This window comes from Cucurbita pepo, chromosome 7 (assembly GCF_057944985.1).
Source record: "Cucurbita pepo subsp. pepo isolate OVF chromosome 7, ASM5794498v1, whole genome shotgun sequence".
Taxonomy (NCBI): domain Eukaryota; kingdom Viridiplantae; phylum Streptophyta; class Magnoliopsida; order Cucurbitales; family Cucurbitaceae; genus Cucurbita; species Cucurbita pepo.
Window position 1 is genome coordinate 6,968,009 of NC_141804.1, and position 26,083 is coordinate 6,994,091.

Genomic DNA, 26,083 nt, shown 5'->3' on the forward strand with positions numbered 1-26,083 from the left:
TCTCGTATGTACAGATCACAATCACCATTTTAGTGGTTTCGGCCTCATTGATTTTGTAACAAGCTTAAATTTTCTATTTAATCTAATGTCACTACTGTATATATATTAAGAATGTTTGATTAATCCACCACACCTAAATAGTGTGAAAGTTATCTTATTTATAATCAAATAAATTACAAGGATATGGAAATAGTAACAAATGGAAATAACAATAAATGGAAAGATACCTATGATAATAAGACAAATATTAGATAATAAAATATCAAATATAATATATATGGTAAACTATAATTTATTACTAAATATCCTTAACACCCCACCGCAAGCTGAGCGTCGGATTTGAACGAACGTGAAGCTTGGATCTGAAAAATTCAAAGAGGTTGAAAAACATTTTTCGTGAAGATGTCAACAACCTGGTTCAGAGGAGACGTAGAGAAACACGTTCTTGGCTATCGAAAATTGCAGAGGGATCGCCGTTCAGCGGCGATGCTGCCTTGGCTTCGACAAGAATATGTTTAACCCATGAAGAGGGATTGTCGCTTAGCGACGATGCTGCCTTGGCTCTGGTGAGAATATGTCTAACCCCAAGAAGTAGAAGGGGAAACCTAGAGCAAGGGACAAAAACAATGTTGAAGCCGAAAGAGTTGCCACATTGGGCGAAAGAGCCAATTTTGGCGAGAAGGGCAGCTGGAAGAGTCGCCACATTGGGCAAAGGAGCCAATTTTGGCAAGAAGGGCAGCGGCAACTTGGTTGGCGAAGAGGCCAGTGTGGCACCCAGATTCCAAAGGTAAATCTCTGCAAAAGGTTGATGGGCTTGTCGAGATTCCGTATATTTCTAAAGAGAACATTGATGAGGATCCTGAGATCAGGGTTTCTGTGAAGGATGAAGGGTTGATTGGGAAGAAAATGGGAGAGACTATATTGGATGAGGGAAAACCGATTGTGTTGGAAAAGGTGAGGTTGTATGTAGAAAGTATGACGAAGGATGATTTGGAGGTCAAAAGGGTGGTGCCGAAGAGTAATCAATCGGCTCTGCATATGGCAGCCATGACGACTGCCCCTGCGGCGTCAAAGGCGACAGTGGTGGTGGAGAAGAATAGTAGAAGATTTCAAAAGCCATTAAAAAGAAAGGATCCGGGTTGCTAAACCAAAATGGCTCTGATACCATAAGAATGTTTGATTAATCCACCACACCTAAATGGTGTGAAAGTTATCTTATTTATAATCAAATAAATTACAAAGATATGGAAATAGTAATGAATGGAAATAACAATAAATGGAAAGATACCTATGGTAATAAGACAAATATTATATAATAAAATATCAAATATAATATATATGGTAAACTATAATTTATTACTAAATATCCTTAACACATATCATGAACATTGAGTGTAAAAATACTTAATTTAAACTTTTTCATAAAACATAACTTCATCTAAAAAAAATAGCCATGGACTTACGTGTTCCAACATCTTTAAAATGACACAACAATAACTAAATGAAATAAATAAATATTTAAATAAAAAAAAACATCATTTTCTAGCCTAAGACTAAGAAAATAAGTGCGACTACCCTATGCATGTGTCATGGTCTCGAGTTGCGATGTCGTCGTTAGCCGTACAGGGATGTCTTGCCTTTACATGAAATAGAAATAGCACTGAGTATTACTCATTAAATGACCCCACTATTAAGGTTAAATGCAAACTCATACAATTTCATGAATGGAACCTATCATATCAGTCTATTTTCCTACGTCGGCTATTTTAACGGGCAATTGAGATGTACTTAATTTTCCTACACACGATCCACACGTGTGAATATGGACCCACTAGTCGGTTCGCACACCTCATGTACCCCTTTTCTGGTCGGATGAGCATTCTTTGATAGCTGTTGATGCCGGACACCCGTTAGGAATAGTGACCATCAAGGCAACATTATGTTAAACATAATGAGCGTTCCCGTGCCTCATAGCGTATGCGTTCGTACTATTTTGAAGGATAAGGGGTATCCCCCGATGCATGAGCATACAACAATGCATGAGGTCCCGACATTTTTCCATTTTCTTTATCATTTAATACAACTCCGCTAGCGTCTTCCTTCATATCATATCATATTGTCATATCATTTCTCAATAACTTTTATCATATCTTACATGTATATGTCGGGGTTGTATTTCATGCTAGTTCAACTTTTCGCATATCAATTATATCATATCATTCATATTACATACATATGTCATATCATAACGTTTCCATATTTCCAAACATAACAATCCTCATTATGTACCTATAATACCATATCATATATCACAACAGTTTTATAACATAATCCGTGTATATCTTCCACATATGACACCATAACATATCATTTCACGACCCGATTTTCAAAGCCTCGAAGCTTGAACCGTGACTAAAAAAATGAAAGCAAAAACAATTAAAAAGAAATTAAAAGAAAGGTAATAAAACATAAAAACCCAATAAAATTAAAACAAAAGAAAGAGAAGTTTTGTTTCAAACATTAGGAAGGGGATACAAGCATAAAAGAAAATTCAAATTTTTAAAAGGAAGTTCTCGAATGATCCCTCTGTGACCGCACATCTCTCCAACGCTCCCCCACCTCGACCGACAACCTGCGAACACCTAAAAAAGATAGGAAAATAGGGATGAGTATAAAAATTATACTAGTAAGTCACCTACTTGTAGGCTCTCATCGCATCCTAAGCTTGACAGATTCCCACAAACTTCTCATTGGCTCTTGGACGTCTGGTTTTGGTCTTATCCCCTTGGGGGCTGTTCTGGTTCTCAGTCGTTTCATTTAAACACTAAGAGTTCCTTATGTCGAGCTACAAATGACCGTTGTCTCTTTACGAGGTGCTACCTCTGCATGGCTATCTGAGACTATATGGTATCTTACTTAGGGGTGTACTGAGTACCTCCTAGGTCCATGATAATCCCCCTCATTGGGGGGCACGGCCTCTCCCTTATCCCATGTAGCTAATGGGCTGTATGGCATGGGCTCACGTTTCCCATGTGAAACGGCTAGAAGCAATGGGTACTAATAAGGAACCCCTGGTCCCCCACGAAGCTATAAATATCGTTCACACAACTAGCAGCCTAAGAACACTCTAAGGTACTTCGTTTTCCATAGTGATATGTTAGGCTCCTAGGGAAAGGTTAGGTCTAAACTCAGTGACTTGTCACTCTAACCACAAATCCCTAGGCTTATCATAACAATGGGTCATGAAAAATAACTGAGTGTCCATACAACCGTCATATAGCATCATCATACATAATTCATGCAAAATAAGCATACATGCTTAATGGGGGGATAATCTCCATCAAGCTCCCGGAGCACAAAGTTCACAGATCTCCATCCTTCTTTCAGCATGAATCATACACATACTATTATAGCGGAAGCATAAAGCATAATTGCAACACTTGAATAATTCTCATAATGCTTCACGCATTACATTCATACTCATAATAATCAAATTACTAATTTTATAAATGGAAAGCTACCACATAAGGTAACTTCACTGGCATGCATGCATTCAAAGAGAATCCTACAAGTATTTCTTCCTAAATACCGTGTGGTGACTTACATGATTAACACATGCCTTTTCGTTTAGCGTTCCTATGCGAATATGGTGTCCAAAAATATTGATTTTCGTCAATTAGGTCCTAATTCACATAAAAATACGGTTAAGATTAAAATCAGGATAAAAATCGAGTAAGCAGAAGTCGAACTGGTTGAAAACTGACGCTCACGCGCCTGCACGGGCTTCCACGCGCATACACACACGTGTACGGACGCGGGCTCATGTTCAGCCATGTGGCACATTCTGGGTGTTTTGTCTGAGGTCGAGGATACGGGTTTGAGACTGGAGGCGCGCGCTGAAACTTGAATTTCCTTACATTGACGTGTGGCTCCATGAAGCTCAGGTCAAACTAGGTCGGACGTGGGTGTGAGTCGGAAGAGCTGTCGCATGTTGCATGTCAAGTGGAGCTGTGTCGCTCCACAACGCGCCTGACGTGTTGCTCCACCCAAGCGTCAACAAGTGTCCCTCACACTTTCCAACGAATTTGAAGAAAAATAGTGAAAGTTTACCTCGCCGGTCTTCTTGATTTTTGACGAAAAATGGGACTCTAGTCATCTGAATCTTCTTCTCCCTTCTAAGAAAGGCTCCTTGCATCATGGTCTTGGCTGGAATTGACTCCGACGGTTGTTTCTGATGAGTTTTCAAGAGGTTCTTTCTTCGTGCGCTCTCTAGTTTCTCTCTAGTCTCTCTCTCTCTCTCTTTTTCTTTCTTTTTCTGGTCCTTTGCTAGGGTTCCACTTGGACCCCTATCGTGGTTAGAGGGGCAAAGACAAAATTACCTATTTGCCCCTCTGTTGACTTTTACCTTTTTTTTTTCTTTAAGTGTTACATATTGTATCACAATATATCATATCATATGATAACAATTGATCACATATATCGTACCATAACATATATCATATCATTCTCATATCATATCAAAACATATATCATATCATTCTCATATCATATCAAAACATATATCATATCGTTGTCATATCATATCACAACATATATATGTCTGTTGTTCACATGTCATATCATAATCATATCTTTCGTAAACACTTCATAGTCATATCGTTTCCTTATGCATGTTCTAGTCATATCGTTTTCTAAACTTGTCATACCCTTATCATCCTTATACATCTTATAGTTGTATCATTTCATGAATATACCTTATTCATATCGCTTTCCAAACATATCCTAACCATATCGTTTCATGAATATACCTTGAACGTAAGTCTTTAGGTTCATGCCTCGTATGATAAATTCTAAGGGAAATGTTCTTCGGGCAAAATAAGAAATAAAAACAACAATAAGAACCAAGCACAAGAACAACAACTTAGAACCAAGGATAAAAGCTAGAACATGAATCAAGATCCAACTTCTCAAGACTAAGAACTCAGAACCACGTAGCAAAGGTCCTTAGATCATAACCAAGGTTAAGAACTCAAAACCTAGGATCACGATTGGATCATAAACAAATTTTTTTATTAAAGAATCAATGGCACTTGAGGTAAAATATGTAACTATAAGGGTAAAACGAACTTTTGATCCAGCTATAATTACGAACAATTTGTGAATGGTCGACTTGCTTGTAATGATTATATCAATGGACACAACTTGTCTTAGAGTGCATCAAAGGTCAACTATTGGTCTATAATGAAATGATATATATAGTTAATAAATGAATTAATTACTTAAAGAGTTTAATTAATTAACTTAGTATTATTGGAGCTTATAACCTGTATATCCATAACGTTCTCTTACTAGTGAATAGTCACACTAAAATGTTCAATTTAATTAAAAGAAAATTTTGAAGCGTTCAAATTAATATAAAATATAAAAGATAAAATAGATTTAATTTGGAGGGTTCAAATTAATATTTAATATAATAGATATAAAAAGAAATTATATTTATTGCATTATGTATTGAATATTAAAATAATTAATGTTTATTAAATACATTAAATAAAAATATATACTTAAAATTGAACTAGATTCAAATTAATTAAATATATATTGAAATATATTATGAAATTTAAATATGATTTGAATAAGATATTATATCCTAATATACTAAATATCTAAAACTATTATTTGGTAAGATTTTCAAGTTCCTATGAATAGAAGGAATAGAAGGGTTAGTTCGTTTTATTCATAATTCTCATTTTTATTGTTGGTTTTCGAACTAAGGCAATTTAATTTTTCTGATGAGGGGATTTCTCTCCTAAACTCTCATTCTCCAATCATTTTAGATTTTCTTTCAAAATGCTCTCACAAGGTCTCCTAAACTTTCATTCTCCAATCCTTTTAGATTTTCTTTCAAAATGCTCTCACAAGCTTTGACCTTGTGTTCATGTAATATCCGAAGAAAGAGAAATAGAAATAGAAAAAGAAAAAAAAAAATAGGAAAAGTCAAGAGAGGGGCAATAGGTACTTGCCAAACGGGTCCAAATGAAACCCTATCCAGAGTCCTGCAAAAGAAAAATAGTGAGAGAAAGGGGTTAGAGAACCTAGAGAGAGGAGGAAGAATGAACCGCTAGGAGACTCACCGAAAACTACCGTCGGAGTCTATTCCGGGGTAGATCATGATGCAAGGAGCCTCTCTTGGAAGGGAAAAGAGAATGTGGGTGGCAGAAGACCCATTTTCCATCAAGAAATCAGAAAAACTCGCGAGGTAAGATCTTGAACGTTTTCTCAAATCTACGGTTTTCCTTTGTGAATCAAGATCTGAAATCTTGATATATTCATTTAGGAACAACTCTCTACAGGATCTTTGAAGAAGTTTGGCTGAAACCTCGATCCGAAGGCAGAAATTCGAGAATCGTCCAAGAACGGTAAGCGAACTTCCGATGCTCTTAACTCATCCAGTAGTCAAGCAAAAAATGACAAAAAAAAAAAAAATACTAGGACGTAGCCCGTAACATGATCTAGAACTTTTCCGAAGAAATCATATCGATCCGAACTACGAATCAAAAAATATGAAAATCGGAAAGGGGATACTGTGTTACAGATTGTAGAGGATAGAGATGAAAAAAAAAAAAAAAAAAAAAAAAAAGTCGACCGACGAGCGGCGGAGGGAGGCGTGACAAGCGCCGGACACGCATCGACCGTCGGTTGGAGCAACGCAGCTCCAACAAAGGCAACGACACGTGTAACAACTAAAAAATAAAATAAAATAGTAATAATAATAATAATAATAATAATAATAAAATAATAATTAAATAAATAAAAATTAAAAGAAGAAAAACCTTTGGTAACTCATCCCTCCTCCTTCCTTCAATCTCTAGCCACTCCTTCCCTAAAAAAAAATTTGGCAAATTAAAAATAACTGCATATTTATCGAGAATTTCTTCCTTCCTACAAAAAAACAAATAGAAAAAAAGAATTTCTTCCTTCCTACAAAAACAAATAGAAAAAAAAAAAAGTTTAAGCAGATTTAGTGGTCAATAGTCCTATGTTAAATCTTCCTTTTATTTTATTATATAATATTAATTTGGTTACAATTATTTAGTTTTGAATTAGAGATTAAATTAAAAGAATTCTGTATGAGTTTAGGAAATCACAACCAATTATATTTTAGATTTACTGAATTGTTGCAATGAATTGGATCTACTGAATTGTTGCAATGAAATAGAGATGGAAATCCAAAACACTTTAGATGTAGAAGAAAAGAAAAAATAATAATAAAACTAAAAAGGGAAGATTTGGAAGTAGGAATAGATTAACAAAATTTCCGAATAAGGAATAGATTAACAAGATTGACAAAAGATTTGTCGAAGAGAATTTAAAAATAAAACAGGAAATATTAAAGGGCATGGAACTCCATTAAATTTTGTCTACGAGTAAATATCAGAATTTTAACCATGTAAATGAGAGAAATAATTTTATAGAGTTCAAATTTGAAACTGATGTCATGGGCTCACGTAGGTTGACTTGGATTTCAAAGAACGGAATCAAACTTTCATTAAGGATATATTCGTGACAACGACTTAAGCTAACCAGGTAAGTTACCTTACTATCGGCATGGTTATATTTGATGTTGACACGTGCCCTGTGGTTCTGCACGTGTCATATATATTAATATGTGTGAATTGTCTGTGGATCGATATGCTTCCTATATGTTATGTTATGTTATAATATGTGGTTTGTATGATAATAATTATGGTACGATGTGCTCAAGGATATGTTTGAGATAGGATACGAGAATGATGCACAAAATGAAATGTAACGATAGGAGTAAGATACGTTGATGAACGTTAAGGTTAGGTTATGTACTGGAGTGCTACGGATAGGAGAGATTGATGAAAGAATACGGTTAGGTTATGGGTAGAAAGGGATAGGTTTGTGATAGATTGATAGAACGATAGCGTTAGGATGCGTTATTGTGACGATATGACTAAGGTACGTTACGTAATGATATGTCTGTGATAGGTATAAGAACGTTATGGCTATGGTAAGTTAGAGAACGATATGACTATGAAGTGTTTACGTTATGACTTGTTTATGATATGATACATTGTATGCTAGATTATTGTGCTTAAGTACGTAGTTATGTGAACGTGAATGTATGCTATGTATGCTTTTAGTCTGATGTGATGTGTAACGCATGTAACGATATGAGGTCCTTGAATGATTATGGCATGTTTGTATAGAATATGTGAATGTGAACAGCATGAATTGTATGACATGAAACATGGTAAACTGTCTGGAACCATAACCCTGATAGAAATGTGTATGAAATGTGAAATGAAAATGAGAATGACATGAAGCCTGGAACGTGACAGGGGGGTTATGGTCATTAAAGATAAATGTAGAGTCTTGGGGGACCTCATGCATTATGTGTGTTCATGCATCTGGGGGATACTGTTAAAATGTCATCACTAGCCCAATAGGATTAAGCCCAACCATTGTATGAGTAATTATATTTATGATTTAGGAGTTTAGGAATAAATGTAGGAAAATGATTTAGAGATTTTATGAATAAAGTTAGGAAAATAATTTAGGAATTTTAGGAAAAATATGGAGAAATTTTAGGAATAGATTGACTACCATCCAGTATAAATACCCCTCCACTCTACTTAGTTCATCATTCCAAGAAATACCAAGCAACATAAAGTAGTGGCTTCTACAAAGTGTCTTGTATTCTCTTCTCAATTGGTCTTAATAAAGTGTGTGAGTGTTTCCCACAGAGAGTTGTGTTCAACAATCTGGTATCAGAGCCAGACACCGGACGATGTGCCAGCCTTCTCGCTATTCCCCGAAGGGGGTAGACACGAAGCGGTGTGCCAGGAAGGACGCTGGGCCCCGAAGGGAGGTGGATGTGGGGTGGTCCCACGTCGATTGGAGAAAGGAATGAGTGCCAGTGAGGACGCTGGGCCCCGAAGGGGGGTGGATTGTGATGTCCGATATTGGTTGGGGAGGAGAACAAAACACCCTTGATAAGGGAGTGGAAACCTTCCCCTAGCAGACGCGTTTTAAAGCCTTGATGGAAAGCCCAAAGAGGACAATATCTGCTAGCGGTGGATCTAGATCGTTACAAATGATATCAGAGCGAGGTTAGTGTCGGTTATTTGATCTCCTGGAATTCTTAGTATGCTCTGTGGTTGCAGCTCTGTCTGATCTTCCACATCAGAAACGATTTCTTGAGATTAGTTGTGAGTGAGTTTTTTTTTGTGTCGTGAGTAGTCTGTGACTCTGCAAGTCTTGTGTCGAAAGAGCTTATTTGGTATTACTGAGGTATAGCCAACACGATGGGTGATTTCCAAATCGTTGGAGGAATCAAGAAACTCAACAATAACAACTACAACACATGGGCAACATGCATGATGTCCTATTTACAAGGACATGATCTTTGGGAGATTGTTGGTGGGTGCGAAACTACGCCGCCAGAGGATGATTCTAACGACGCCTTGCGCAAATGGAGAATCAAAGCAGGCAAAGCAATGTTTTCTTTGAAGACCACAATCGGAGAAGAGATGTTAGAGCATATTTGGGATGACAAGACACCAAAAGAAGCATGGGACACGTTCATGATATTGTTCTCAAAGAAGAATGATACGAGGCTACAACTTCTGGAGAATGAGTTGTTGTCAATTTCACAATGTGACATGACGATTGCTCAGTACTTCCACAAGATCAAGTCGATCTGTCGGGAGATTACTAAACTAGACCCGAAGTCCGCCATTGTAGAATCTCGAATGAAGAGGATTATAATCAATGGATTGCGACCAGAATATAGAAGCTTTATTATTGCTGTACAAGGATGGCCCACTCAGCCATCACTTGTAGAGTTCGAAAATTTGTTAGTCAGCCAAGAAGCCATGGCTAAACAAATAGGAGGCATCACATTGAAGGGTGAAGAAGAAGCACTCTACACAAGTGAAAGCCGGAGCAATAATAGGCCGTCTACAAAACGCGGATACAATGGTAACAACAGAAGAAGTCACCAAGGAACTGTACAACCAGGGAGAGCTCAGAAGAATGATAACAATAACTCTCAAGGGAAAAGATTTGAGGGCATTTGCTACAATTGCGGGAAGAAGGGCCACATGTCCAGAGATTGTTGGTCCAATAAAAAATCTGTCGAAAGCAATGTGGCATCCTCCAACATGGAGATGGAGGAGGAATGGGATGCAGAGGTACTGTATGCTATAGAAGAAGATGAGCTAGCACTCATGGCGATAATGGGAGACCAGATCGATTATAAGAATGATTGGATCATTGATTCAGGATACTCAAACCACATGATTGACGATCAAAGTGGTGCAATGGAAGAGGGGTGGCCCTCAGAGAAGGAAGTATTACCAAGCCTTGAGCAAATTGAAGAAATTCTTCTACAAAACACAGAGGAGAAAACTGACGAGATCCTTCCACAGAAGACGGGGGAGCAAACTGTACACATTTGCTTAAGTGTTGATGTGCCTGAAAATTCAAGTGACACTAGTGTTGGCGAGTAAGAAGTGACTCAACCAAGCGAACCTAGTGAAAATGAAAAGACACCTCAACAGCTTGGACATTCAGAAATAATCCTAAAGCCAAATCCAGAGTATGCCAACGTAGTAGAAGATAAAGTTAATGAGTCGGAGACATATGAAGAAGCATCACAAAACTCAACTTGGCAGAAAGCGATGGAGGAAGAAATTATAGCCCTAGAGCAGAATCAAACTTGGGAACTAGTGCCAAGATTAGGAGATGTTAAACCCATCTCTTTCAAGTGGGTCTACAAAATATAGCATCGACCGGATGGATCAATCGAAAGATACAAGACTCAACCGGTAGCTCGAGGGTTTTGTCAACAATATGGACTAGACTATGATGAAATGTTTAGTCCAGTGGCGAAGATGACTATCGTACAGGTTCCTCCAGCACTTGTTAATAAAGATTGGAAATTTTGGCAGATGGATATGAAGAATATTTTCTTGCATGGAGAGTTGGATCAGGAGATCTACATGAACCAACCAAATGGATTCGAAAATGAAGTTGGTGTCATTAGTCAGTATATGCGAAGTCTAAAGAAGCCTCATTTGGATGCGGCCCGACGGACCTTGAGATATGTCAAACAATATCACGATACTCGAAGGTCAAGCACCGGGTATGTGTTCAATCTTGGTTCGAGAACAATTTCTTGGTGTAACAAAAGACAACCAACAATATCATTGTCAACTAGAGAAGCAGAGTACATAACAGCAGCTGGAGCAGCTCAGAAAAGTACATTGCTGAAACTCTTGATGGAAGATTGGCACCAGAAAATTGACTATCCAATACCAATTCTGTAACGACCCGGGAAAGAAAGAAAGAAAAAAAAAAAAAAAAAAAAAAAAACTCAGTCGCCGGAAAACCCGCGAGTTTTCCGGCGACCGCCGAGTTTCGCGGAACCCACGCGAAACGACGGTCACAGCACGCCCACCCTCAGCCCACGACACCCAGCATCTTCAGAAGACCTGCAAAGGGAGAAAAGAGAGAAAATTTTGAGAGAGAGAGAGAGAGATTTCGGACAAACGTCGGCGAGTGTCCAATTTCTCCGATGAGCCCTCAAACCACCCTCAAACCGACACCAAACGACCTGTTACCACCATAAGAGGGATCCCTAACGAAAGCACAATGACTCAGGGTGCGTTTTGTGTTATTTCGTAAGAATCGTCGTTGGTAACCGAGGTCGGAAAATTAGGTTTCTTAATCGATTCTTAGATCTATGGCTTTTAGGAGCTTTTAGGCCGCAAAACTCCCAGAAAGGAAAGAAGGACGACGAACAAAGAGGAAAAGGGAAGGAAGAGGACCGAAATCGGCAACGGAAACGCCGCGGGAAGGAGAGAGAAAGCTCGCCGGAAAATCGGCCGAAGTCGGGTAAGGAAGACAAGATCCACGGATCCGGGTCAACCCGAACCCAGAACCCGGGAGAGCCAGCCCGTTCCTCCCTTGGCCTCTGCCTTCGGTCCAGCCCAACTACAGCGGCCCAAACCTCAAACCGGCCCAGAAGCTACGGTTCAGTTGAACCAACCCAGACTAGACCCACGGTCCAATTGAGCCGGCCTGCAAACCAAACACTTGCGGCCCAGCCCAGTAAGCCGAGGCCCAACGATTAGCCTTGGCCCAGTAGCCTTCCACAGCCCGCGACCCGAACCACGACCCGAACCGGACTTCGACCCGCGCTTCGACCCGACACTACCGCCCAACGTGGCTTTCTCTGCTGCTGCCACGTGTCACACAGCGGCACGGCAGTCCCTCGGCTAGGCTCAGTGCAAACGGCTCGGGCTCCCTCCAGTGACGCTCCGGCGGTTGTTCGGCTCGGCTCACCTGTTTTCAGCCCGGTTTCCACTGTTTCGACCCTCCCGGATCTGTTTTCAGCCCCGATTAAGGTATCCGAGGCCGTTTTAGAGCCGTATTTCACATTTATTAAATTATAGGTAAATTAATTGTGAAATACTAACGAAAAGTGGTGAACGGCGTGATAGGAAACAAACCCAGCGAAGTAGGAAGCAGCTCTCACGGAACGGGAGCTTACGTTTAGCTATTTAGGGAGTACTTCGGCCGAGGTCAACCAAGTAAGTGGCCTTACTATAGGATAGGCTAAATAAATTGTATGATGCTTGATGATATGTGCCAGTTTATACATATTTGGTTGAGTGACGCTTAATATGTTTGACGCACGTTGTGGCATTATGATGAGCATGATGATTGCATGATTTTTACCTTAATATGATGATGTTTTCCATATTGAGCATGCTAGATGATGATGAGTGCCATATTGGATCATGTCATTAGATCGACGTAGGACACAACCCTAAGAGCATGAAAATGATATTAATATAAATATCCACGATATGCGTTACCTAGAGTAACAAAGAGATGAGACTAGAGGGTTGTGTCAGAAGAGACATTACGATGGATTTAGAGGGACCTCATGCATTTTGTATGTTCATAAGCATAGGGCTACTTCCCCTAGAGATGATGAGTGCGGACGCGCACCTTATGATGAGCGCGAATGCGCACAGGTGCGAAAGCACACAGATGAGGGTGTTCATGAGGCGCATGACACTATGGGGTTCCGCTGACCTCCGGACGTCGCTACAGATTAGCTTGACTAGAGGGTCCAGGGGGTGTGCGATCGCCCTGGGGACTCACACTCGCACGTGTGAGTCGTGTGTAGGGAAGTACTACACATCCAATTTGTCCGAGACTGGAGGCCACCCCTAAGATGATTAGAGATAGGTCCCTATTCATGATTGCATGTGTTTGCATTAGCATGGCCCCTATAGTGGGGCCACTTACTGAGTATTCTTTGAAATACTCAGGCCGTGTGCCACATCATTTTTTTCAGGTAAAGGCAAGGCGCACTTGTACGGAGGACGGCGGCATCGCGAGCAGAGTCTGTGGCACGTGCATAGGGTAGACTCATATTTGAATTTGTAGTCTTAAGTTAGAATAGGTTGTTTTGCATTTCATTGTTTTAAATTATTTTGTATTTGTTTTTGTTTTCTCTAAATTTCAGTATTTCATATTTAAACACGTAAGACCATGGCTGTGTTTTCCAGAGAAGAAGTTGTTTTAAACGTTTTTTTTTTTTTTGAAGTTTACGTTATCAGTTATATTCATGTAAGAGTTATATTTCCGCATTATAGATGAGCATGAGACGTTAGTAGCGACTCTGAGTATGTGAAAATTTAGGGTCGTTACAAATTCATTGCGACACCCAATCTACGATTCGCCTAGCAGAAAATCTGGTGTTTCATGCTAGAACAAAGCATGTGGAGGTACACTACCATTTCATTAGAGAGAAAGTGCTGAAGGAAGAAATCGAGATGCAACAGATCAAGACAGATGATCAAATGGCAGACTTGTTTACAATAGGGTTGAATACCGGCAAACATGAGAGTTTTCGCTGTCAGCTCAACATGGTGCAACGAATGAGGACTAGTGCTGAGGGGGAGTGTTAAAATGTCATAACTAGCCCAATAGGATTAAGGCCAACCATTGTATGAGTAATTATATTTATGATTTAGGATTTTAGGAATAAATGTAGGAAAATGATTTAGGTATTTTAGGAATAAATGGAGAAATTTTAGGAATAGATTGACTACCATCTAGTATAAATACCCCTCCACTCTACTTAGTTCATCATTCCAAGAAATACAAAGCAACACAAAGTAGTGGTTTCTACAAAGTGTCTTGTACTCTCTTCTTGATTGAGCCTAATAAAGTGTGCGAGTGTTTCCCACAGAGAGTTGTGTTCAATAGATACCCCCATCCCATCACGAGGGTACGGACGCATACATCCAATGGCAGGACAACGATCGTTATGCATTGCATAGCGTTGCCATGACGGTTCTAGTTTTAACAGGTTCCGGCATAAGGGACTCCCAGAGTATGCCCACCAGATAAGGACAGTGGCCCAGCGGTGTGCGAACTAGCTGGTGAGCCCATACTCGCACGTATGGGCTGTGTGTAGAGTATATGGTACACGTTCACGATTACCCGTTAGGACAGCACCGTAGGGAAAACGAAACGAAACAAAACAAAACGAAAGATAGGTCCCATCATTTCATTGCATGTGATTGTTGCATTTAACCCCAATAGTGGGGTCACTTACTGAGTATTTCTTTAAATATTCAAGCCATGTGCTACTACATTTTTTAGGTTAAGGCAAGGCATTCCTGTACGGCTGACGACGGTATCGCAACTCGAGATCATGGCACATGCATAGGATAGTGGTATTTATTTTCTTTGACTTAGGAGAGAATAGGATGTTTTAAACTTAAATACTTATTTATTTTATTTTGGGTCTTTTCTTGTATCGTTTTAAAGATGTTTTCGAAACACGTAAGTCCATGGCTGTGTTTTAAGTTAAAGGTTATGTTTTATGGGATTTAAATGAAGTCATCCGCATTCAATTTTTATGGTACGTATACAGTAGCGACCTTAAATTAAGTAGAAAATTTTGGGTTGTTACAACACGTGTCGCTTGCAAAGTCCGAGCGGAACCGCAAATGCGAGCCGAGCCGAGCCGACCTGCGACTGTGCAGAAGCTGCCGCGCATGGTAGGTGCGCATGCGGCCTGCGACTGACACACTTCCACGTGCGTGGCCAGCGCACTGCCGGCGCGTGAGCACGTGTGAAACGGCCGTTTTGGCCCGTTTGCCCTCTGTTTGCCCGATTTTGTTCCGGTTCTAGTTCTAATACTGTTTTTATGTGAATACTCGCAAGTATGGGTTGTGTGTAGAGTATATGATAAACGTCCACGATTACCCGTTAGGACAGCACCGTAGGGAAAACTAAACGAAACGAAACGAAACGAAAGATAGGTCCCATCATTTCATTGCATGTGATTGTTGCATTTAACCCCAATAGTGGGGTCACTTACTGAGTATTTCTTTAAATACTCAAGCCATGTACTACTACATTTTTCAGGTTAAGGCAAGGCATTCCGGTACGGTTGACGACGGCATCACAACTCGAGATCATGGCACATGCATAGGATAGTGGTATTTATTTTGTAACATACGACTTCTGATCTTAATAAAATAAATACCACTATCCTATGCATGTGCCATGGTATCGGGTTGCGATGTCGTCGTCAGCCGTACATGAATTCCTTGCCTTAACCTGAAAAATGTAGTAGCACATGGCTTGAGTATTTAAAGAAATACTCAGTAAGTGACTCCACTATTGGGGTTAAATGCAACAATCACATGCAATGAAATGATGGGACCTATTTTTTGTTTCGTTTCGTTTCGTTTTCCCCACGGTGCTATCCTAACGGGTAATTTTGGACATGTACCATATAATCTACACACAGCCCTAACGGGTAATTTTGGACGAGTTTGAGGATTTGGTAACTTTCGTAGGAAACATTGTCAAATAGGCTTCTCTCTCTCGGTATACCTTATCTACTATAGCCCAAAACTAATGTTCCTATAACCTTAATGAAAAGACATCACAACCCTTTCAACGCCTTTTTAATATCAAGAATAGGCTTAACACAACTTAAAATGACAGTCTTGAAATTTTAACTATAGTAATACCTTTTAACTAGGTTGACATTGCTAGGAAAAATTGATTGGTAATTTTCTACAACAATTTGTTTATGTTGAGCTTCCTGATTGCATTTGTGTACCCTAAGGAGGATTACCACAAAACTTCTAGTTGATTTAGAGACAATGTCTCACTCTAATCCTCGTGTATCCCCCACCCAAGTTCATCTTAAATCATGATTTCTTAAATTTAAGGTATCTTGACAATCTCACCGTAGTCCCTCTCCATATACCTTTAAAATTTTGACCATGATCGTAATGCCTCGTCCAAACTATGGCTCGATACTTTTAAATCACCTCACAACTTCCATAATTGGTTGTATTATTTTTTTTTTTAATTTTCAACTCGTATTAAGGCAGGAAAGTTTTCTACCTCTCAGTACTTCCAAAGCTCAGCTTCCATTAAAGGCACTTATGTCATTCGCCAATCAATTTAAGTATACATGTTTTAAACTTTATGGTCTTAACTCAATTTTTTTTTCTCACTAATACTTTAATTTCATCTTTACATACTTCAAAGTTATAGAATTTTCTTTCAGACACTACCACTTTGAATATCTATAGTATACTATAAGATATTGACATCTATCAAGTTTCTTAGGTCATTTTATTTCATTTGAAACTACTTACTCTTCCGTATACATTGGTACATTCATTCTCATCTCTATGGTCATAAGACTGTGTAGTTTATCTATGTTCGAGACGTCTAACTAAAACATAAGATCTTGCTTAGCAAAATCATTTTCATGCATACACTAACATTTAGTAGCTTACTAAAACTATAGCTACTAATTCACAGCAACAATCTCAGTAAACCTAAATATCATCAATACAACAATTTACATTCACATTCCATGCAAGGTAAAACATAACGTATTCTAAATTATAATAAATATAGAATTAAACTAACATGAATGCAGTAAATTACAATACAATCTAACAATACAATCAATAAAGTCCAATTATGAGTTATATTTTATAATGACCAAGCAATAACAACATACACAATTAACGACATTTCATTTTCTTATCTTACGCAAGACATACGTGACGGAGACGGGGCACCGACAGTGGGACTATGGAACATGTCAAGCCTACATCGTAGGCTAGTCTACAAGATCTATAACCTAGAGCTCTCATACCAACTGTAACGACCCGAAATTTTCTACTTAATTTAAGGTCGCTATTGTATACATACCACAAACATTAAATGCGGAAGACTTCATTTAAATTCTATAAAACATAACCTTTAACTTAAAACACGTCATGGACTTACGTGTTTCGAAAACATCTTTAAAACGACACAACAAAAGACTAAATAAAATGAATAAGAGTTTAAGTTAAAAACATCCTAGTCTAGCCTAAGTCTAAGAAAATAAATATCACTACCCTATGCATGTGTCATGGTCTCGAGTTGCGATGCCGTCGTCAGCCGTACAGGAATGCCTTGCCTTAACCTGAAAAATGTAGTAGCACATGGCTTGAGGATTTAAAGAAATACTCAGTAAGTGACCCCACTATTGGGGTTAAATGCAACAATCACATGCAATGAAATGATGGGACCTATCTTTCATTTCGTTTCGTTTCGTTTCGTTTTTCCTACGGTGCTGTCCTAACTAGTAATTTTGGACGTGTCCATATACTCTACACACAGCCCATACGTGCGAGTATGGACTCACCAGCTAGTTCGCACACCGCTGGGCCACTTTCATTATCCGGTGGGCATACTCTAGGAGCCCCTTATGCCGGAACCCGTTAGAACTAGTAACCATCACGGCAGCACTATGCAAAGCATAACGATCGTTGTCCTGCCATTGGATGTACGCGTCCGTACCCTCGTGATGGGTTAGGGGTATCCCCCCAGATGCATGAACACACATAATGCATGAGGTCCACTGATATGAACCAAGAGACATCAATCATACAATATACTTCAATGAAGATGTGAAGAAAATGTTGTCAAAATTATCAAGCAATTCATGCCACATTGAAGAGGAATGAAGTTTGATTGTTATAAATTTTGGGTGGGTTACAATTTAGAGTTATTGTATTTCATTATTGTATTTTAAGACTATTAATTTACTTTAGGTTACAATTACATAATGGCTAATTATGGCCATTAAGTATGAATGTTACAACTCTTGGAATGTTTTTAGTAGTTTCATTTTGAGGCTATATAAAACCATGTATGTTGTGATATGAACCAAGAGACATCAATCATACAATATACTTCAATGAAGATGTGAAGAAAATGTTGTCAAAATTATCAAGCAATTCATGCCACATTGAAGAGGAATGAAGTTTGATTGTTATAAATTTTGGGTGGGTTACAATTTAGAGTTATTGTATTTCATTATTGTATTTTAAGACTATTAATTTACTTTAGGTTACAATTACATAATGGCTAATTATGGCCATTAAGTATGAATGTTACAACTCTTGGAATGTCTTTAGTAGTTTCATTTTGAGGCTATATAAAACCATGTATGTTGTATTTGTAAGCAAACTTGAAAAATATTATTAAAGAAGCATTTGTGCTCTTTTTTAGCCAATGGCTAAGTTTCTTTGCAATTCTATGTAGTTTAGGTTGCATGTAGAATCATTCAAGCTCGACATAATCAATCTTGCTAGTGGAGTGATTCGAATCTCAAACAAGTGTTCTTGCGTTGAGATATTTGATCAACAAGAATCATTCAAGCTAGACATAATTGATCTTGCTTGTAGAGTGATTCGAATCTCAAACAATGTTCCTGCCTTGAGAATTCGATCATAAGGTAATCCAAATCTTATTCCTCTTGTATTGATTCCTTATCCCCCATTACTTCTACATTTTCATTATTCTTTAATACAACCCCGCTAGCATTATGTACATATCATACCATTTTTCATATCGTTTTAGATATCGTTCATCACTCATATCATATCGTTTCTCATTATTCAGTTCTCAAATCATACATAATTCTAACGGGGTTTTATTTCATGCCATTTATCATAATTTCATGTCATTCATATCATGTTGTATACACACAATTTAAGAGACCTAACATAACATTCTATGCTTTTAACATAACATTTCATCATATACACATCATACCATGACATATTGCATCACAATGTATCATATCATAAACAAGTCATAACGTAAATCGTAGTCATATCGTTTTCTAACTTATCATAGCCTTAACGTTCTTATACCTATCACAGACATATCATTACGTGAACGTACCTTAGTCATATCATCACAAGAACGTAACCTAACGCTATCGATCTATCAATCCTAACGCTATCGTTCTATCAATCTATCACAAACCTATCACTTTCTACCCGTAGCCTAACCGTATTCTTCCATCATTCTCTCTTATCCATATCACTCTAGTATGTAACCTAACCTTGACGTTTCATAAACGTATTTTACTCCTATCGTTACATTTCGTTTTGTGTATTCTTCTCGTATCCTATCTCAAACATATCATTGAACACATCGTATCGTAATTATTATCAAACAATTCACATATTATAATATATACATAACAAATAAGAAGCATATCAATCCACAGATAATTCACGCATATCAATATATATGACACGTGCAGAACCATGGGACAAGTGTCTGTAATAGCCCAAAAATAAATAAAGAAATAAAGAAATAAAAATAATTATAAAAAAATAGTTAAAGTAGTAATAATAATAAAATAAAATAAAATAAAATAAAAACAACAATAACAACATTTCCCCACTTCTCTCCACTAACCTCTCATTCCTTCCCACAATTATCTCTCCTCAACTCATCCTTATGTCGGGAACTAACAGTTACTACAAATAGAAACAGAAAAACAATAATGGTCGGATTCACTTGAGGAGAGAAAAAAAATGAGAATGACCTTTACCTATTTCAGATTCACCGTAGATTTAGGTAAGATAGATATGATCAATAATGTATATATTAAATCTTCATTTTCTTTTATCTATTTTTTTTAGAAATCAAAGTTAATTATAGTTAGATCTTTATTGAATTGTTACAATGGTTTAGCTCTGAGTTAGAAACTAAATGTCAATCATTTATATGAATTCTAGCAAATCACATCAGATTAGAAATATTATATTAAATTTTTATCAGTAGCCAAATGAATAGATTAAAAATATAATGACTAATAAAACTTCTGAATTCGAAACATTGAGATAAGGAAAGATTTGGAAACAGAGATCACATGATATTTGTAATACATGAGAAAATTAAAAGGTAATAAATAAATAAATAATTAATGAATTAAAAACCACAAACTAAATATAGAGAGAAAGGTAAATATAGAGGGTAAATACATAGAGTAGTAAATCCCAGAATAAATTGAAATAGTTGTATCTACTTTCTTATACAACAGTAACCATGAAAAATAAGATTTTTAATAAAAATATAACTATAGATATATAACATTTCAAGGACCAATGTAAATTAGAGAAATAATGTTGTAAAGTTCAAACCTGAAACTGATGTCATGGGCTCATATAGGTTGACTTGGATTTCAAATGACGGAATCGAACTTTCATTAAAGATATATTCGTGACAACGACTTAAGCTAGCCAGGTAAGTGACCTTACTATCGGCATGGTTATATTTTGATGTTGACACGTGCCCTGTGGTTCTACACGTGTCATATATATTGATATGTGTGAATTGTCTGTGGATCGATATGCTTCTTATATGTTATGTATATGTTATAATATGTGAATTGTATGATAATAGTTATTGTACGATGTGTTCAAGGATATGTTTGAGATAAGATACAAGAAGGATGCACAAAACGAAATGTAACGATAGGAGTAAAATACGTTCACGAAACGTTAAGGTTAGGTTACATACCGGAGTGATATGGATAAGAGAGATTGATGGAAGAATACGGTTAGGTTACGGGTAGAAAGGGATAGGTTTGTGATAGATTGATAGAACGATAGCGTTAGGTTAAGTTCTTGTGATGATATGACTAAGGTACGTTCACGTAATGATATGTCTGTGATAGGTATAAGAACGTTAGGCTATGATAAGTTAGAGGATGATATGACTATGAAGTGTTTACGTTATTACTTGTTTATGATATGATATATTATGATGCAATATGTCATGGTATGATGTGTATATGATGAAATGTTATGTTAAAAGCATAGAACGTTATGTTAGGTCTCTTAAATTGTGTGTATACAGCATGATATGAATGACATGAAATTACGATAAATGACATGAAATTACGATAAATGACATGAAATATAACCCCGTTAGAATTATGTATGATTTGAGAACGGAAGAATGAGAAACGATATGATATGAATGATGAAAGATATCTGAAACGATATGAAAAATGATATGATATGTACTTAATGCTAGCGAGGTTGTATTAAAGGATAATGAAATTGTAGAAGTAGTGGGGACCTCATGCATTATGTGTGTTCATGCATCTGGGGATACCCCTATCCCATCACGAGGCTACGGACGCGTATATCCAATGGCAGGACAACGATCGTTATGTTTGGCATAGCGCTGCCGTGATGGTTACTAGTTCTAACGGGTCCCGGCATAAGGGGCTCCCAAAGTATGCCCACAAGATAAGAAAAGTGGCCCAGCAGTGTGCGAACTAGCTGGTGAGCCCATACTCGCACGTATGGGCTGTGTGTAGAGTATATGGTACACGTCCAAAATTACCCGTTAGGACAGAACCGTAGGGAAAACAAAACGAAACGAAACGAAACGAAAGATAGGTCCCATCATTTCATTGCATGTGATTGTTGCATTTAACCCCAATAGTGGAGTCACTTACTTAGTATTTCTTTAAATAGAAATACTCAAGCCATGTGCTACTACATTTTTCAAGTTAAGGCAACGCATTCCTGTACGGATGACGACGGCATTGCAACTCGAGACCATGACACATGGATAGAGTAGTGGTATTTATTTTCTTAGACTTAGGCTAGATTAGGATGTTTTTAACTTAAACTCTTATTCATTTTATTTAGTCTTTTGTTGTGTCGTTTTAAAGATGTTTTCGAAACACGCAAGTCCATGGCTGTGTTTTAAGATAAATGTTATGTTTTATGAAATTTTAATGAAGTCTTCCGCATTCAACGTTTATGGTACGTATACAGTAGCGACTTTAAATTAAGCAGAAAATTTCAAGTCGTTACAGTGTCAACAACAAATATAACCATGCCGATAGTAAGGTCACTTACCTGGTTAGCTTAGGCAGATGTTCCGTCGTTATCCTTAATGAAAGTTCATTGAAATCCATGTCAACCTATGTGAGCCCATAACATCAGTTTCAAGTTTGAACTCTATAAAATCATTTCTCTAATTTACATTGGTTAGACGAAATTTGATAGAATTCTTTGCCCTCTGATATTTCCTGTTTTATTTTTTAAAATTATGTTGAACAAATCTTTACTATCTGCCAATTTTGTTAATCTATCCTTACTTTCAAATCTTCCCTTTTTATTTATTTTCTTTCTTTTTCACGTAACAGTATTATGTATTTCCTATCTCTATTTAGTTTTTTCTTATTTCCTTTGTCTTCCTCCTGATTTAGTTAACAATTATATTCTTAGCTTTTAATTTAATCCATCATTTCCTTATATTCTTTTCATATAAAATTATTGACAACCTAAATCATTCCTAAAACTCATATAAAATTCTTTTCATTTATTCTCTAATTCAAAACTAAATAATGGTAACCAAATTAATATTACTTCATAAAATAAGAGGAAGATTTAACGACTACTGACCTCTTCAAATGACATATCTCTTAAACTAAATTTGCTTAAACCTTTTGTTGTTTTTTCTTTTTCGATTTGTTTTCATAGGAAGGAAGAAATTCGGGATAAATCTGCCCGTTGTTTTTACAAAAAAGGAATTACTGATTTGTTGACAGATTTATTTGTAGGGAATGAGTGGTGAGAGATTGAAGGAAGGAGGAGGGTTGGGTTACCAAATGTTTTTTTTATATATTTTTTTTATTAGTTATTTATTTATTATTTTATTATTATTATTATTATTACTATTATTATTTTATTTTATTTTTCCCGGTTGTTACATTTTCAAAACACGTAAGTTTATAGTTGTGTTTTAAGATGAATGTGATGTTTTATGAGAGTGATATGAACCAAAAGACATCAATCATACAATATACTTCAATGAAGATGTGAAGAAAATGTTGTTGAAATTATCAAAAGATATTTCAATTCATGCCACATTGAAGAAGAATGAAGTTTCATTGTTATAAATTTGGGTGGATTACAACTTAGAGTAATTTAGAATTATTGTATTTCATTAATATAATTTTAAGACTTTTTATATACTTTCGGTTACATTTACATAATGGTTAATTATGATCATAAAGTATGAATGTTACAACTCTTGCCTGCCTTCAATAGTTTCATTTTGATGCTATAAAGTCATGTATGTTGTATTTGTAAGTAGACTTGGAAAATAGAGTAAAAGAAGCATTTGTGCTCTTCTTTAGCCAATGACTAAGTTTCTTAGCAATTTTATGTAGTTTAGGTTACATGTATAATCATTCTAGCTTGACATGATCAATCTTGCTTGTAGAGTGATTCGAATCTCAAACAAGTGTTATTGACTTGAGATATAAGATCAACAAGGTAATCTGAATCCTACTCCCCTTTACAGTGATTTCCTTATCATTTGGTATCAAAGCCCTTGGATTGATTTCATATTATTTGGTAGGAGAGATTTCCCTTGGTTTGATTCCATATCATAAAGTTTAAAGGAAGTATTTTCGCATTCAAAACTCATGAATGGCGACTTAAATTGAGTAGAAATTTTCTGGTCATTACAAAAATATTTGGATAAATTTAGAAAAATAGTATATGAAACAATGAAAAAAATTATATTTAAAAATAATAGTTACATATTTCATATTAGATATTATCAATGAAACTAATAAAAAAATTAATGAAGAAAGACGAATCATTATCGTAATCTAAAGTCTTGCTTTTTATGATTTAGTTTTAATAATAATTTTAATTATTTTAGATTTAATTCAACATCATACCGGATCAAAAAAATTTATAATTTTTAGCATAATATTGAACAATATGTAGTTGATATATGAGAGCATCAAATTCAAGAAATAACTTAAAGGGTCTACCGTGTAGGTATAAAGTTGAATGTTTTATTCTTGTAACATCGTTCATACCATTCACTTTATAATTACTATAAATAAATGGGTGAATACGAATAAATTCAAACAAATTTTTGTTGATGTCGATCCAAATCAATCTCCTCGTCCGTTTTTTATTGGATATATAAGAAGCGAACATTTGATCGAACTAAAAAAAAACAAAGCATTTAGAGTTCAAGAAAGAATGAATCTTTTGATAAACTTCTGCATCATTTCATATCCTCTAGTGATAACGATAACGATGGAGAAACCATCTTTTGCAAACTCAAAAGAGTATACAGCGCCATTGACAAAATGGAAGGTGACGGTTACTAACCAATTGAGTCGAGGTCAAACTTCATTAATTCACTGCAAATCAAAAGATGATGACTTGGGTGATCAGACGCTACAAGTAGGTCAAAGTTTCTCGTGGAAATTCAAAGTAAATCTTTTATCAACCACCCCTTTTTTTGTGTAATCTACGTACCTCATCGAAAAAGCATGTGTCGATGGAAGTATTTTGGCCGGAGAAACATGATTGGCTTGGTTATAGATGCGCCTACGAGACTTGCAATTGGATGCTAGAGACACTGGCATTTATTTGGAGAATCGTATTAAAAATGTAGATGTGTTTGTGCGTACTTGGGAAAGCTAGGATAAGTATGTCGTGATTGAGGATGGATCGTTGAAAATATTATCTTCCAATAACTTTTATATAAATTTATACATATGTAATTTTTAAACCTTCATCATCCCGCCTCAATATTAATAAATATTTCACATCAATTTATACTAGAAAATTTGAAAACAACAAATTACTCTTAGTGATAAAATATCTGGATAAATTTAGAAAAAATATATAAAACAACTAAAAAAATTATAATTTTAAAAAAGAATCTGACTTAAATATTTTATTTCAGATATATCAATCAAATTTATATAAAAACAAATAATAAAGAGAAAAAGGAAATAATAATTTGTATATATATTGAAAGTGTTATTTCATTTTTTCAATTATTAATTTATTGGTTATTCAATTCCATCACAAATGATAATAAATTTTTTTAATCTATTTTTCATTCCATCTATGTATAAATTTGAATATCCTCGTAATTCTCTAAATGAAATCTTTTTCATTTATTTCTTTTTATCTCTTACCATTTTTAAACCGTCCATAATTGATAAAATAGATACAAATAATATTTGGATCACAATCAATTTATGTTGGGATACAAGAAGGAAAAGATAGGCCAACCTAAAATAACACACTATTCCCAAGTTTGAGAAAAAATGAATCTTTTTAAACATTGCTTCATGCCTTTGAGTGATAATATATATATATATATATATATATATATATATATATATATATATATATATATATATTTATTTATTTATTTTAAGACAAACTTTATGATGCTCGCATGAAGTCTAACACGGGAGCATTATAAAATATAGAGAATTGAACTTGAAATTGATGTCATGAGTTCACATAGGTTGACTTGGATACAAAAGACAAAATCGAATTTTTATTAAAGGATAAATGGGTGACACCAGCCTAAATTACTCAAGTAAGTGGTCTTACTATCAACATGATTATATCTGATGTTGACATGTGCCCTATGGTTCTGCACGTGTCATATATATTGATATGTGTGAATTGTTTGTAAATTGATATACTTATGATATGTTAAGTATATGTTATAATATGTGAATTGTATTAAAATACTTACGGTACGATGTGTTCAATGATATGTTTGAGATAGGATATGATAAAGATGCACTAAACATAATGTAACGATAAAAGTA

At 36.2% G+C, this 26,083-nt stretch overlaps 1 pseudogene; it reads left to right on the plus strand.

The window, feature by feature from the left end:
• Positions 1-9,335: 9,335 nt before the first annotated feature.
• LOC147791881 (uncharacterized) lies at positions 9,336-11,360 on the plus strand (annotated as a pseudogene).
• The last annotated feature ends 14,723 nt before the right edge of the window (positions 11,361-26,083 follow it).